The 12,878-nt window shown below is 38.1% G+C and overlaps 1 protein-coding gene across 1 annotated transcript in view; it reads left to right on the top strand.

Annotated features, from left to right (window-relative positions):
* LOC115299702 (putative uncharacterized protein FLJ31958) overlaps positions 1-6,975 on the top strand; it is a 184,279-nt gene extending 177,304 nt beyond the window's left edge. Inside the window, exon 4 of the mRNA XM_029950714.1 lies at positions 6,935-6,975. The gene's annotated coding sequence lies outside the window, so the exon portion shown is untranslated. The remainder of the gene's footprint in view (positions 1-6,934) is intronic.
* Positions 6,976-12,878: the final 5,903 nt, after the last annotated feature.

Genomic DNA, 12,878 nt, shown 5'->3' with positions numbered 1-12,878 from the left:
TCTTTAGGTCTAAAATGAGTCTCTTGTAGACAGCAAATAGATGGATTTTGGTTTTTTTATCCATTCTGCTACCCTGTGTCATTTGGTTGGAGCATTCAGTCCATTGACATTCAGTGTTATTTTTGAAAAATGTTGGTTTAGAGTCAGTGTTCTCCGTAGAATTCATGTTTATAGTGGTGTCTCTGGCATCTTGTATTCTTTGCAACATTTCCCTCATAGAGTCCCTCTTAGGATTTCTTGTAGGGCTGGTTTGGTTGTCATGAATTCTCTCAATTTTTGTGTATTTGGGAACACCTTTATCTCTCCTTCTATTTTGAATGACAGGCTTGCTGGGTAAAGGGTTCTTGGCTGCATATGTTTTCTGTTCATCACGTTGAAGATTTCCTGCCATTCCTTCCTGGCCTGCCAAGCTTCATTAGATAGATCTGTAACCACTCTGATAGGTTTCTCTTTGTATGTGAGGGCCCTTTCATCCCTAGCTGCTTTCATAATTCTCTCTTTATCTTTATATTTTGCCAGTTTCACTATGATATGTCATGCCGGAGGTCGATTCAAATTATGTTTTAACGGGGTTCTTTGTGCCTCTTGAATTTGAATGTCTATTTCTTTCCTCAGATTTGGGAAATTCTCAGTTATAATTTGGTTTAGTATCCTTTCAAGACCTTTCTCTCTGTCTTCCTCTTCCGGAATTCCTATGATAGGGATGTTGTTCTGTTTGATTGTATCACTCAGGTCTCGAAGTATCCTTTCCTGTTTCCGGATCAATTTCTCTCTCTTTTTTTCAGCTTCCTCTTTTGCCATAACTATATCTTCTAATTCACCTATTCTTCTCTCTGCATCTTCAATCCTTGAGGTGGCTGCTTCTATTTTATTATTCACCTCATTTATTGCCTTTTTTAACTCGTCACACCTATTTTCATCATTCCTAGTCATTGCCTCAGTTGCTTCCTTGATGCTTTTTTCAACCCCAGTGATTAATTTTATGTCTCTTGTTCAGTGATGTTGTTTAGGTCTGTGTTGAGCAGTTCTGTGGCTGTGACTACTTCCTGGAGGTTCTTCAGGGGAGAGTTCCGTCGTTTTTTTCATTTTTGCTCCTTTTCTGTCTCGTGTCAGTTTTAAAACACTCATTGTGCACTGTGCTTCTGTTAATATTGCTCTTGTAATGGAGGCTTATTGACTGTCCAGGGCCTGTCATTTTAGGAAATATTCTTTTAATGGTGTCTCTCAGTTTCTCTTGTTGTGCTTTTGAATATGTTATTTCCATACTCAGCAATATTTTGGACTTGCCGTCATACACACTTTGGGTGTTTCTTGGGGTAGCCTTGAGAAGGAAAACAGACAGACAAACACAGAGGGAACGGAAGTACAGAAACACACAGACAAATCAAACAAACAAATTAAAAGGAGGAAATGAAAGAAAGAAAATGGAGAGAAAAGAGAAGAAAAGAAGAGAAGAGAAACAATAAATAAAGGGGGGCAGAAACAACAAAGGACAATGGACAGTCTAACAGTGTATGACCAGTTGATGGGAGAGAATGAGATATGGGAGAATATATCTGGATTGCAAGAACGAAAAGAAAAGAAAGAGGGAGAAAGAAGAAAGGAAAATAAAGAGTAAAAATTAAAAAGTTAAGTAAAAAAGGTAATAATAAAAAATAAGTACAAGAAAAAAGAAAAAAGAAAGAAAAAAAAAGCAGCAGCTCCCCCTCGAGGAAAGGCGTCGTTTGGTGTAGTAGTTCTCAGGGGCTGCTCTCAGAGGCCCCGCTGTTGGCAGAGGGGTCAGTGTCTCTTGGCTCTGGCTGGGATTCACGCTGGTGTTGCAGAGAAGCCAGGCACTGCCGGAAATCATCTGCGCGCTCCTGCAGCCAAAGTGCCGCCAAATCCCTGCCGGGATCGTGTAAGGGTGGGGGCTAGTTTTTCCCTGCTGGCACCTGGGAATCGGGATTTGAGGGACCTTGCTGGAGGCGAGATGCGCCCTGGAATGAGGTGCGTGCTCCCACTCCCGCAGCCGAGTCTGAAGTGCACGCCCCCCGGGGTGGAGGCAGTTTTTCCCCTTGTGCAACCCGGTTCGGGATTTGGGCTGCCCAGTGGTTATATGTGGAGTGAGAGTTTTTCTTTCTGTGCAGGGTTAAATGTTCTTTACCTGTTCCCCAGAGACAGTACTATTAGCGTGTTCAGTTTCTCTGTCTCTTCCCTTTGTCTCTCGGGCTCCGAGCACTTGCCCCACGTTGGGCTGGGGCTCCCACCTCCCCTGCCCGGCTCGGGCTGGCCTGTTTTCCAATCTCCCCAGTTCACACTCACTCAGGCATCTGTGAGGTTGTCTTCTTTCTGGAGTCTGTATTTTCTCCTTCCGCTCCTACCACTCTTGCAGATGAGAGTAATGTCCTTCTCAGTTCAATGGGGCGGACGAAGTTTACAGAGCTCCCTTCCTCTCCGCCATCTTGGCTCCTTGAGGTAGTGATTTAAAAGTGTTGAAAAAGCACATTTGTGAAACTAGGAAACATAGTTTATTGTTTTTTTTTATATATATTTTTTAGGCAAAGTAAAAATGGAATACTTTTTTTAGGTCACAAACAAATATGTTCTTGAGTTAAAATATAATGCATTCAGTATATTCAACTTTCTCTCAAGAACTTGTAAAGGGATTAGTTAGTCCTGGAGTATGCAATAAGCATAATTTTATTGGCTATATAAACTAGTATCTGGAAAAACTATCTACTTAAGTGGTATTTGCCTATATAAGTTGGTTTGATTCAATATATCTGTGTGTAATTCTGTGTTTCAGTATTTGTAGTAAGAATTAAAATATATGACCATTGTCCTAAAGAATAGCTTCATTTGTTTGATTTTTATGATGTGCCTTATGCAGTATTTAAGAATGTTAAAAATATCTTATCTTTCTATATATTTAAGATAAAGAACTATTACTTAATATTGATAGCTTCTATACTGGAATGGCAACAAGATACATATGTATCACAAGATATATATTGTGTGATAAGATTTATTTAGTTTTATAAATAATTTCATGTGATAACAATTACTACATTTGAATCAACTTATGATTTGTTTTATTTCATAACAAATGTGTTGCTGCAAATTATCTCTGCTCATCTTCAGGAATATCCCTGTCCTTTCCTCTTATGTTTCTAAGTCTGTCTTCATCCTATTTTCACACAGCTCAGACTGACTATCTGAACAAAGTAATCAGGATTGATGTAATAATGGAGGATATTGAGTTTACTCTATTGATTACCTCTGCTTTCAATAATAATTTGCTGAAGCCTGGGCATATCATTTTGGATCACGTATGGGAACAGAACTAATGCACAGATTTAGGGACCTCACAGGGTCACCGGGGAGCTTTATGATAGAAGGTGAGGCTTATACTCTTTATCACGTAATGCAAATGCAAAATCCATAACCAACAAATATTTTTCAACATTTTTCTTTTTTATTTAAAAATATTACAAAGTGTGTTTGATATAGAAATATATCTAAATTGATTATTTTATGTTGCTAAAAATACAAGAAGCCCCATTTAAGCAACAAGTTACTCTTTAATTTATGAAATCATTTTTGTCATTGTTCTAATTTAGTAAACGAGATGATGGGAAATATATACTTGACACTTAAACATGCTAAACATAGACTTTGATCCCATATTTTTTCCAAAACTGCCCTGTCAAGGTTACCAGTGATCTCCATATTGCTAAGCAGAATGGTCAATTCTTGGTTCTCATCTTGTTTAGCTCCTGGCAACATTTGACAACGTATCACCCTCCACTTCAAAACACTCTCTCACTGAGTTATCAATATCCACATTCTCTTGATCCCATGCCCTCCTCCCATGTATTTTACCAGTTAGTGTTTTCCATTTTTCTCTTATGTTTTCTTCTTTCAGTCCTAAGTCTTACTTCTGTATACTCTTCTGTGTCGGCACTGATTTTCTCAGAAATCTGTTTAGGTTTTACCACTTTTATTTTTATTTATTTTTATTTTTATTTTTTTTAATGTTTTATTTATTTTTGATACAGAGAGAGACAGAGCATGAGAGGGGGAGGGGCAGAGAGAGAAGGAGACACAGAACCGGAAGCAGGCTCCAGGCTCTGAGCTAGCTGTCAGCACAGAGCCTGACGCGGGGCTCGAACCCACAAATGTGAGATCTGACCTGAGCCGAAGCCGGAGGCTTAGCCGACTGAGCCACCCAGGCGCCCCAGGTTTACCACTTTTAATACGTCTATACAACAATTCCCTATGTATAACTCCAAGGCACAGCTGCTCCCCATATTCTAGACCCATATATTCAGCTACATTGTCAACATCTCCACTTGATTGTCTGGTAGTAAATGAAACAAACAAACAAAAAAATTGCCTAACTGAACTCTTCTTCTTCTCCAACCGACTCTACTCACCTTCTCACTGTGTTAGTTGATGACAACTGGTCAGTGGTTCAAGGCAATGATTTGGAAGAGTCCCCCTGGAACTCCTGTCACAGACCACCTTCTATCTGCCATGAAATCCCTTCTGTTACGTCCCAGAATCCAGCCCCTTCTCACCACCTGGGGTGTAGCTATCCTGTGAGTGACCATCATCTCCTCCTCAAATGTCTGTAATAATCTCTTACTGGGTGAACTGCTCTGCCTTTTCTTTCATCCAGTTTCTTTTCAAGACATTGCCCAGAGTGTTATTTTTAAAATAGTCATTAGCTATATCATTCGTGTGCCTTAAGCTTTGAAAATAACTTTCTATTTCACTGTGCAAAAGCCATTGTTTTTGCTGTTGGTCAAAAACACTCTTGAGATGCCTTCATCTTGGTACTGTTCAGTTCTCATCATATTTCATCTCCAGCTTAGATCACTCACCTCCAGCCCCACTGGCCTCCTTTTTCCTTCTCAAATCAGGCATGTTTCACCTTAAAACTTTTTATTTTTTAATTTTTTTATTACATATGTTTATGTTTGAGAGAAAGAGTGAAATAGAGCACGATCAAAGGAGGGACAGAAAAAGAAGTAGACACATAATTCAAAACAGGCTCCAGGCTCTGAGCAAGCGTTCAGCATAGAGCCCAAGTTGGGACTCAAACCCATGAACTGTGAAATGTTGACCTAGCCTCAGTCGGACACTCAACTGACTGAGCCACCCAGGCACCCCCCCACCCCCGTAGAACTTTTGAATTGGTTCTCCCACCTACCCAGGATTCTATTCCCCACGGTACCTCTCTCTCACTTCCTTTAAGATTTACCCCTAAGTTGTCTTCTTAAGAAGGACTGTTCTAGTTATTCTGTGGAATTTCTAATTGTGCTTGCCCCAGTAACACTGACCCTCCTTTACTGTATTTTTAAAAATTTTTCTACATTTCTTTTTCTTTTAATGCCTTTACAATATAATAATAATTTACTTATATAGTGTGTTTGTTATTTTTTATCTTGTCAGCTGTATGAAAGCAGGGATCTTTGTGTTGTTCTGTAGAAAATAGCTAGCATATAGTACTGGCTTAATAATTAATAATAAATAAATACATGATACAAGAAAAATGTAAGAAATGAACTAAAATCAGTTTACATAGTTAATTTTCTTCACTTAAGTGCATTTCAGATATATTTTAGTGAATTCCATTTGTGTTAGTATATAGAGTATATTATGGTTCTCTAGAGAAACACAACCAATAAGATGTATTTATATATATAGAAAGAGATTTATTACAAGGAATTGTCTCAAACAGTTACAGGGGCTGAGAAGTCAGAAGATCTACACTTAGCAAGGTAGAGACCTAAAAGACTCAATGATATAGTTCCAATCTGAAAACCAACAGCTGGCATGAGACCCAGGAAGAACAAATATTTCAATGCACATCTGAAGGCAGGTCAAAAGAATCAATGTCCCAGCTCAAAGGCAGTCAGATAGAAGAAATTCTTTCTTATGCTTTTGGTTTTATACAGGCCTTCAACTGATTGAATGAGGCCCATTCAGTATTAGGTAGGACAATCAGCTTTACTCAGTCTACCAATTCAAATAAAAATCTAATCCAGCAACATTCTCAAGAGGCACACCCAGAATAATGTTTGACCAAATGTTCAGGCACATTATATCCAGTAGACACATAAAGTGACCATTACACAAACATTTAAAAAGTAAGGCATTGCTTTCACTGGTTTTATAGTTGTTTTACTTCAGATTAGTTCCCCCTTGCTCCCCATACATACAGGAATACAGATTATAGAGATATAAGTAAAAGCTATGGCAAGCTTGAATGATTAATTGAGGAAACACAGATCTCTGCACTCCTTGATTATATTTTCTTTAACAACAACTAAAAATGTTGGCTGAATTAATCAATCCCTACTTATCAGAGGAGACTAGTTTTCTGTGACTATTTGGTTTATTGTTTCAAAAGAATATATAGTCTAAATGGAGAGCTAGGACTTTGACCAAATCTTATAGAGAATGGCAGTTAATCAATTGATCAGTTTTACATAGTAACTTTAAGTTCTGTGAAAACGTACACATCAAGTAAAAGATTTTCATCCTTTCTCAAATAATGTAAAACAAAACAAATTCAGTTGAAAATAGAAAGGCATATAACATACAAACTGTAAGATTGTAGGATTTAATCGCATTACTAACTGTAGTTCATAAAAGTGGATATTTGTGGTTAAGATGTGACGTACAGTTATATTTAGTAAATGTGCTAGTTACTAGTTGTAGGAGCTGGGAAGGAGTTGAGGGCACATAAGAATTCATTCCGTACAGATCTTACCTAAGCTAGTGAAAGAGACAGGCATGTAAATATCTAATTGTGATTCTTTTTCATCACCAGCCAATTTCTCTTTTATCAGCAGCCCTGTGCAGGGCACTGTGTTTATAGACCTCGGAGATTTAAAATCACAGGAGATGTTGGTTTGTTCTTAATGAATTTGTAATCTAATTACAGAACCAGAACATACACAGGCAATACCTGAGGACGCACTAAGGGAAACACTGGTTGTCTGGGCGGTAAGTGTTTGTTAACAATGGAGGCAACACTGAGGCTAACGTACTTTAATGCTGTACTTCTTCCCCAAGTGCTTCGTGTGGATTGAGGCCAGTACTAGCCTGGCGAAAATGATGCTTCCACACAGTAGCGCTTCCTAAATGGAGAGCTCATGCCCACCTACAGGTACGGGCAACAGGAGGACTCCAGAACTATCTGAACAGCAAATGAGAGTTAAGATAAAAATTCATTTTTAAAAGGAATTTGCAGAACTAAGGATGGACGGGGCGGTAGTTTCGTCATAACTGCAGGGACTTGTGTACGTGGCTTCGAGGTTATCAGCAGGTGGCTGAAAAGCAAGCAGGGCCAGCGCTAGAGACGTGACTGCTCCTCTGAATTACTTCAGAGAGGTTAGGCCACCCCGTGTAGTTTGTCATCCTACGAAGCTTGTCACTCTACCTGAGTAATCCTCCCAACTTGAATATCACACTCCTTCAAATTAAAATTCTATTAATTAATTAACTAATCAGTCATTAAAAAGTTTTCTTTTAATTCCTGTTAACATGAGGTATAATATTAGTTTCAGGTGTGCAGCAGAGTGATTCGACACTTCCATACACTACCCTGTGCTTCTCCCGACAAGCGTTCTCCTTAATTCCCATCGCCTGTTTCCCCCGCCCTCCCCATCCACCTCCCCTCTGGTGACCAGCAGTGTGTTCTCTATAGTTAAGAGTTTATTTCTTGGTTTGCTTCTCTCTCTCTTTTCCCTTTGCTCATTTGTTTTGCTCTTAAATTCCACAAAGGAGTGAAATCATACGGTATTTGTCTTTCTCTAATTTCACTTAGCCTTATACTCTGTAGCTCCATCTGTGTTGTTGCAAATAGTGAGAATCATTCTTTTTTGTGGCTGAATAATATTCCACTCTCTATATATGTATGTGTATATCTCACATCTTTTGTTAAATATTTATTGAAGAAGGATGATCAATACCCTATTACTATAAAATGTATATTTATGATTAATATCTGCTAACTGTATTTATTCTATTCTTTTTTCAAAAAAAATATGACTATGAGACATCCCAAAAAATCACTTTATATTTAACTAAGTAAATCTCTCATTCCTACGTAACAGTGTTGTATCATGCACTACTGTTTTCTATATTGTAACCCACTCCAAGGTCATAGATTAGTTGATGGAAGTTTTTGTTATTGATCAGCGAAGCATCTTCCACTTCAAGAAAGAAAAGAAATTACAAGCTATAGGTCTACAGTAAGTAGGAGGGATACTTCTTTTTCATTTTTACAAATTTTTTTTCCATTTGAGAGACTTCTCTACTTTGACAGAGAATACTAATTTGTGTTTTGTCATCTCAGGACTTGTGGAAATCTGAACTGCCTTGGAACCATATTTCCGAGTTATTTCAGTGACTATTGAACAATGTATGTAGGTTTTTGCTCCAGGCAGCTGCACCAACTTTACTCTAGATTGAGGTATGGTACGGTGAGTAAAATCCTCTAGCACAACGTCCAGTACTTAGAGAACAGGTGAGACATGAGTCCGGTCTTAACTGTTGTCCACTTTTAAGAAAAGAGAAGTCTCAAGATCACTCCATTAAGGACATTCCACAGAAGCCAAAATTCACATGGTAATCCCAGAAGTTTTCAGTCTGTCTAGAAGAAAAATAGTTTAAAGGACAGTTACTTAGGATGCAGTCCTTCATGTGGCTAAAACCTACTAACAATCCTTTAACCTCGACATGCTCTAAATTTTAAAAAATGTAAACACACACCCACACATATTCAGATACATATGCATGGACTATCCTGTTGGTTTTAATATCTGTGTTCTTTATCTTTGCTAATGTCACCCAATTCCAAGCCACTGTCACCTCTCACCTCAATTATGTAAGAGACTCCTTCTAACTAATCTTCCTGCTTCTACATTTGCCCTCCTAAATAACAACCACAAATCAAGCTCATATTTAGCTTTTGCTCAATAGCTTTATTGCCTTTTTAACATACTTGGAATAAAGGCAAATTTTGTCACTGCAGTGTCCCACATAAATCAGCCCCTTTTTTTGTTTGCTTTTTTTTTTTTTACTGTTTTCTTCTTGACCATTAATTTCCAAGCAAATAGACATTATTTTAGTCTGTTGAATTGCTCAAGCTTTATAAGGCTCATGGCCTTTGCATTGGTTATATCCATTGCTTAGAGCACTTTTCTCCTTGATCTTCATTTGGTGAGCTCATTTTCGTCTTTCTGATCTCAGCCTGACTTCAACCTTCTCAGAGAGCCCTATCTGACCACGTGTCCTGGGTGGTCTCGGGAAAGCACTGTTCACCTGGCTGATGTTCTCTACTACATCACTTCACTTATTGTTGTCTTCATGGTCCCTCTCACCACCTGCAGCTCCCTCGATATCCATGTTTATTTTTCACCCTGTCTTCTAAAATAAAAATATCATAGACAACATGGCATGCATTTCAAGAGAAAAGGAAAATTATATTCAAAATGTGGTTTACCAAATTCACGATCTAGTGATGATAATTTGACTGTGATGTGGAGAGTAGTTTGTGAGAATATTTAATGGAATAACGGGTACTAAATCCTCGTCACATGTTATATATTAAGTTCCTGGCATTTGATTCAGACTTACTAACAGTAAACTGTTACTCTTATGGAGATCAGAATCTGACCATGAAGAAGGAGGAAGAGGGAAAAGGGAAGAAGTCGGTTTAGAGGAGGAAGCTAGTTCCTGATGTGATAAGGTCTCAACAGGATGCTAACAGCAGAAAAGCAAGGGAGCCACCAAACATTAGGTAGAAGAATGGGAATGGGAATGAACATGTATGAGAATGAAAAAGCTAGGCTTCAGTTCCAAATTATTACTTGTTTATGTGACTGTGGGCAATTTACTTAAATTTTCTGAGCTGCAGCTTCATCTCTAACATCACCCTAAAAGTTTAATGTATGGGTAACAAACCATCCTAAATGCTTCATGACTGGAAGTAATGTGAAATAATCTCTTACGGGCCTGGAGTTTGACAGGGCTCAGCTGGATGGTTCTCAGCCAGGGTCCCTCCTGAGGTGACAGTAAGATGATGGGTAGAGCTGGGGTCATCTGAAGGCTTCTTTCATTCTTATCTCTGACATCTAAGCTTGGATGGCTGTACACACTAGCTAGTCAGGCTTCTCTTTCAACATGGCTTTCCTCCATGGTGAACTTGGACTTCTAAACAGTGTGGCGGTCTCAGGGATTTGGACTACTTTCATGGCAGCTGGCTTCCCGCAGAGCAGGCTTTCCAGGAAACCCAGGTGGAGGCTGCCATACAAGTCTCAGGACAGCAATTTACCAATAGTGGGCATTAAAATGTTATTAAAAAATCAGTTAATTTTATGAGGATCTCAATGAGATTATTGCTATCTGTATTATATATCTCTTTTGGTAAGTCAGTACATTTCATCACTTCACAACCATTTTCCCTTTGGTTTTGTGAAAAGCAATAATATAATTTATTCTAATTTTCAGTTAAGACATAATTAGGGAGATTCTAATTTCTCTATTTTGATTTATTCAGCCAATATATAGATCAGTCATTTGCTTTAGTCAGTTTCCTTTCTATGTCCTCACTTTAATATAAGGTTAATAAATATAAAGTCAGAAATGGAAATCATTTCACAAGTAAGAAATAAAGATGAGACATTTGAATAAGGCATGAGTTTAAGGGTAGTCATGAAGAATAATTACTAATATGTGCACAGATTATTAACTATTTTCCAAAGAATGGGATAAAGGATAATATGAAAATGAATACCACATTTGATATTAAGGAAAACACCCCACACTTTTCCAAACTTTCATTCTTAACTCCTTTAAGCTAAAATGAATTTGTCCACATATTTAATTTTCTGCATGGTCCAAGGACAGACTGATGTCTAGCAACTCCTGTTTATACTTTTTTGTAAACTTAAGGCCTTGAACCAGGATCTACAAATGGAAAATCTTCAAAATATGTAACAATGAGTTACATAAGGGAGGAGGAGTAGGCTAAATAATGACCGCTCTAAGATTTCAGGTTCTAATGCCTGGAATCTGTAAATATTACCTTAAAAGGAAAAAGGACCTTGCAGTGTGACTATGTTAAGAATCTTGGCAAGTGGAGATTACTCTTGGTAATCCAGGTGGCCCCTAAGTCCATCCCCAACGTCCTTATAGGCGAGAAACAAAGGAGCTTCGACACACAGACACACAGACATGGAGCCTGTGCGAAGAAGGATGCAGGGATTGGAAGGAGGGAGCCATTGAATTAAAGAATGCCAGGAAAGGGCTCCTGCCAGGAGTTAGGGGCAGCAAGGAGCAGAACGTTTCCCAGACACACATGGCTTTCAGACTTAAGCACTCCAGAACTAAGGGAGAATAAATTTCTCTTGTCTTAACCCATCAACTTTGTGATACTTTAGTACAGCAGCCACAAGAATCTAGTATAGGAGAAAGATAAGCTAACATGCAGAATAAATTAAAATAGAAAAATAAAGCACAATTTTTAAGGTACCGGAATGTGTGAAAAGTATTATGGAGAGCCCCATCCTGTTTAACGGTACTAAAACTCTCAGTCTGATGCTATCGCTTTTTGATCCCTCTATCCAGCCTCCTGAAACAACCATACATTTATCTAATGGGTATTTATTAAAAGCAAACACAAGGCTGGATTCTGGGGAATTCAAAGTGGCCATAGAGTTTATATTCTACCAGAGCACGGAAGACATTAGGTAAAAATGTATAACTTAACAATTAATCAAATGCAATTACTTTAAGTACTCTGAGAAAATATAAGATGGTACCACAATGAGCTGTACTTTGTTGAACAACTTATTTAAACTTACTGAACCTTGGGGGTGCCTGGTGGCTCAGTCAGTTGGGTGTCCCACTTCGGCTCGCATCATGATTTCATGGGTCATGAGTTCGAGTCCCATGTCAGACTGTATTGACAACTCAGGGCCTGGGAGCCTGCTTCCGTTCTGTGTCTCCCTCTCTCTGCCCCTCCCCTGATTGCGCTATTTCTGTCTGTTTCTCTCTCAGAGCTAAATAAACATTTAAAAAAGCAAATAAAATTACTGAACCTTGGTTTCGTTTTGTTCTGCTTTGTTTCACCTTGCTTGGCAATGTTTGTAGGACAATTAAATGAGAACGTGTCTAGCACAGAGTAGCTTATTTTTAAAAAGTAACCAAACCAAATACCTCCTATTGCATTTTTTTTTCTTTGTCCTATCTGGACTGTCTTTTCCCTCAGAAGATAGGGAATTCTGTGGTATTGGAATGTGTACCCTCTTCACAAGTATGCTTGTTTTTATATCATCCTTAATTTATAAACCTTACCAGAAGAATATAATTATACTTCATAACGTATTTTTCTATATCAGATTCCTTAGTGTCTAACCTTCCAGGACTATAAATTGTGTGACTGGACATTTGGGGCCTTATAAAATACACTATGAGAAACTATCAGAAAAAAGTTGTCTGTAGGATGTGGAAGCTTATCAGATTGTTGCGGTCATGAGTAATATCCAGGAAATACGGTATCCTCCTTTAACTTTAATATTTATGTAAAGCTTTCTGCAAACCGTAGAGGCAACTCTAAAGTATGCATATTTTAATCCTAATGCTGTAGGTGTTAGGGATAAACCTCAGTGAACCACTTGTATGCCACAAAATCTGAGGAAATACAGTTCTGACTCTGGAGAGGTGCCAGTGAGGAAGCATTTGAAAAGTGGCTGAAACACATGCACGTTGTAGACAACCCCGTCCTTTTTAAGATATCGATTTTGTGTTTTTTTAAGCTTTATTTTATTTTATTTTATTTTTGTTCTCTATCAAGTTTATTTTTATACAATTTATTTTTT

This window comes from Suricata suricatta, chromosome 1 (genome assembly GCF_006229205.1).
Source record: "Suricata suricatta isolate VVHF042 chromosome 1, meerkat_22Aug2017_6uvM2_HiC, whole genome shotgun sequence".
Classification (NCBI taxonomy): Eukaryota; Metazoa; Chordata; class Mammalia; order Carnivora; family Herpestidae; genus Suricata; species Suricata suricatta.
Note: the sequence above shows the minus strand (reverse complement) of the source record. Positions and strands in the feature narration are given on the sequence as shown.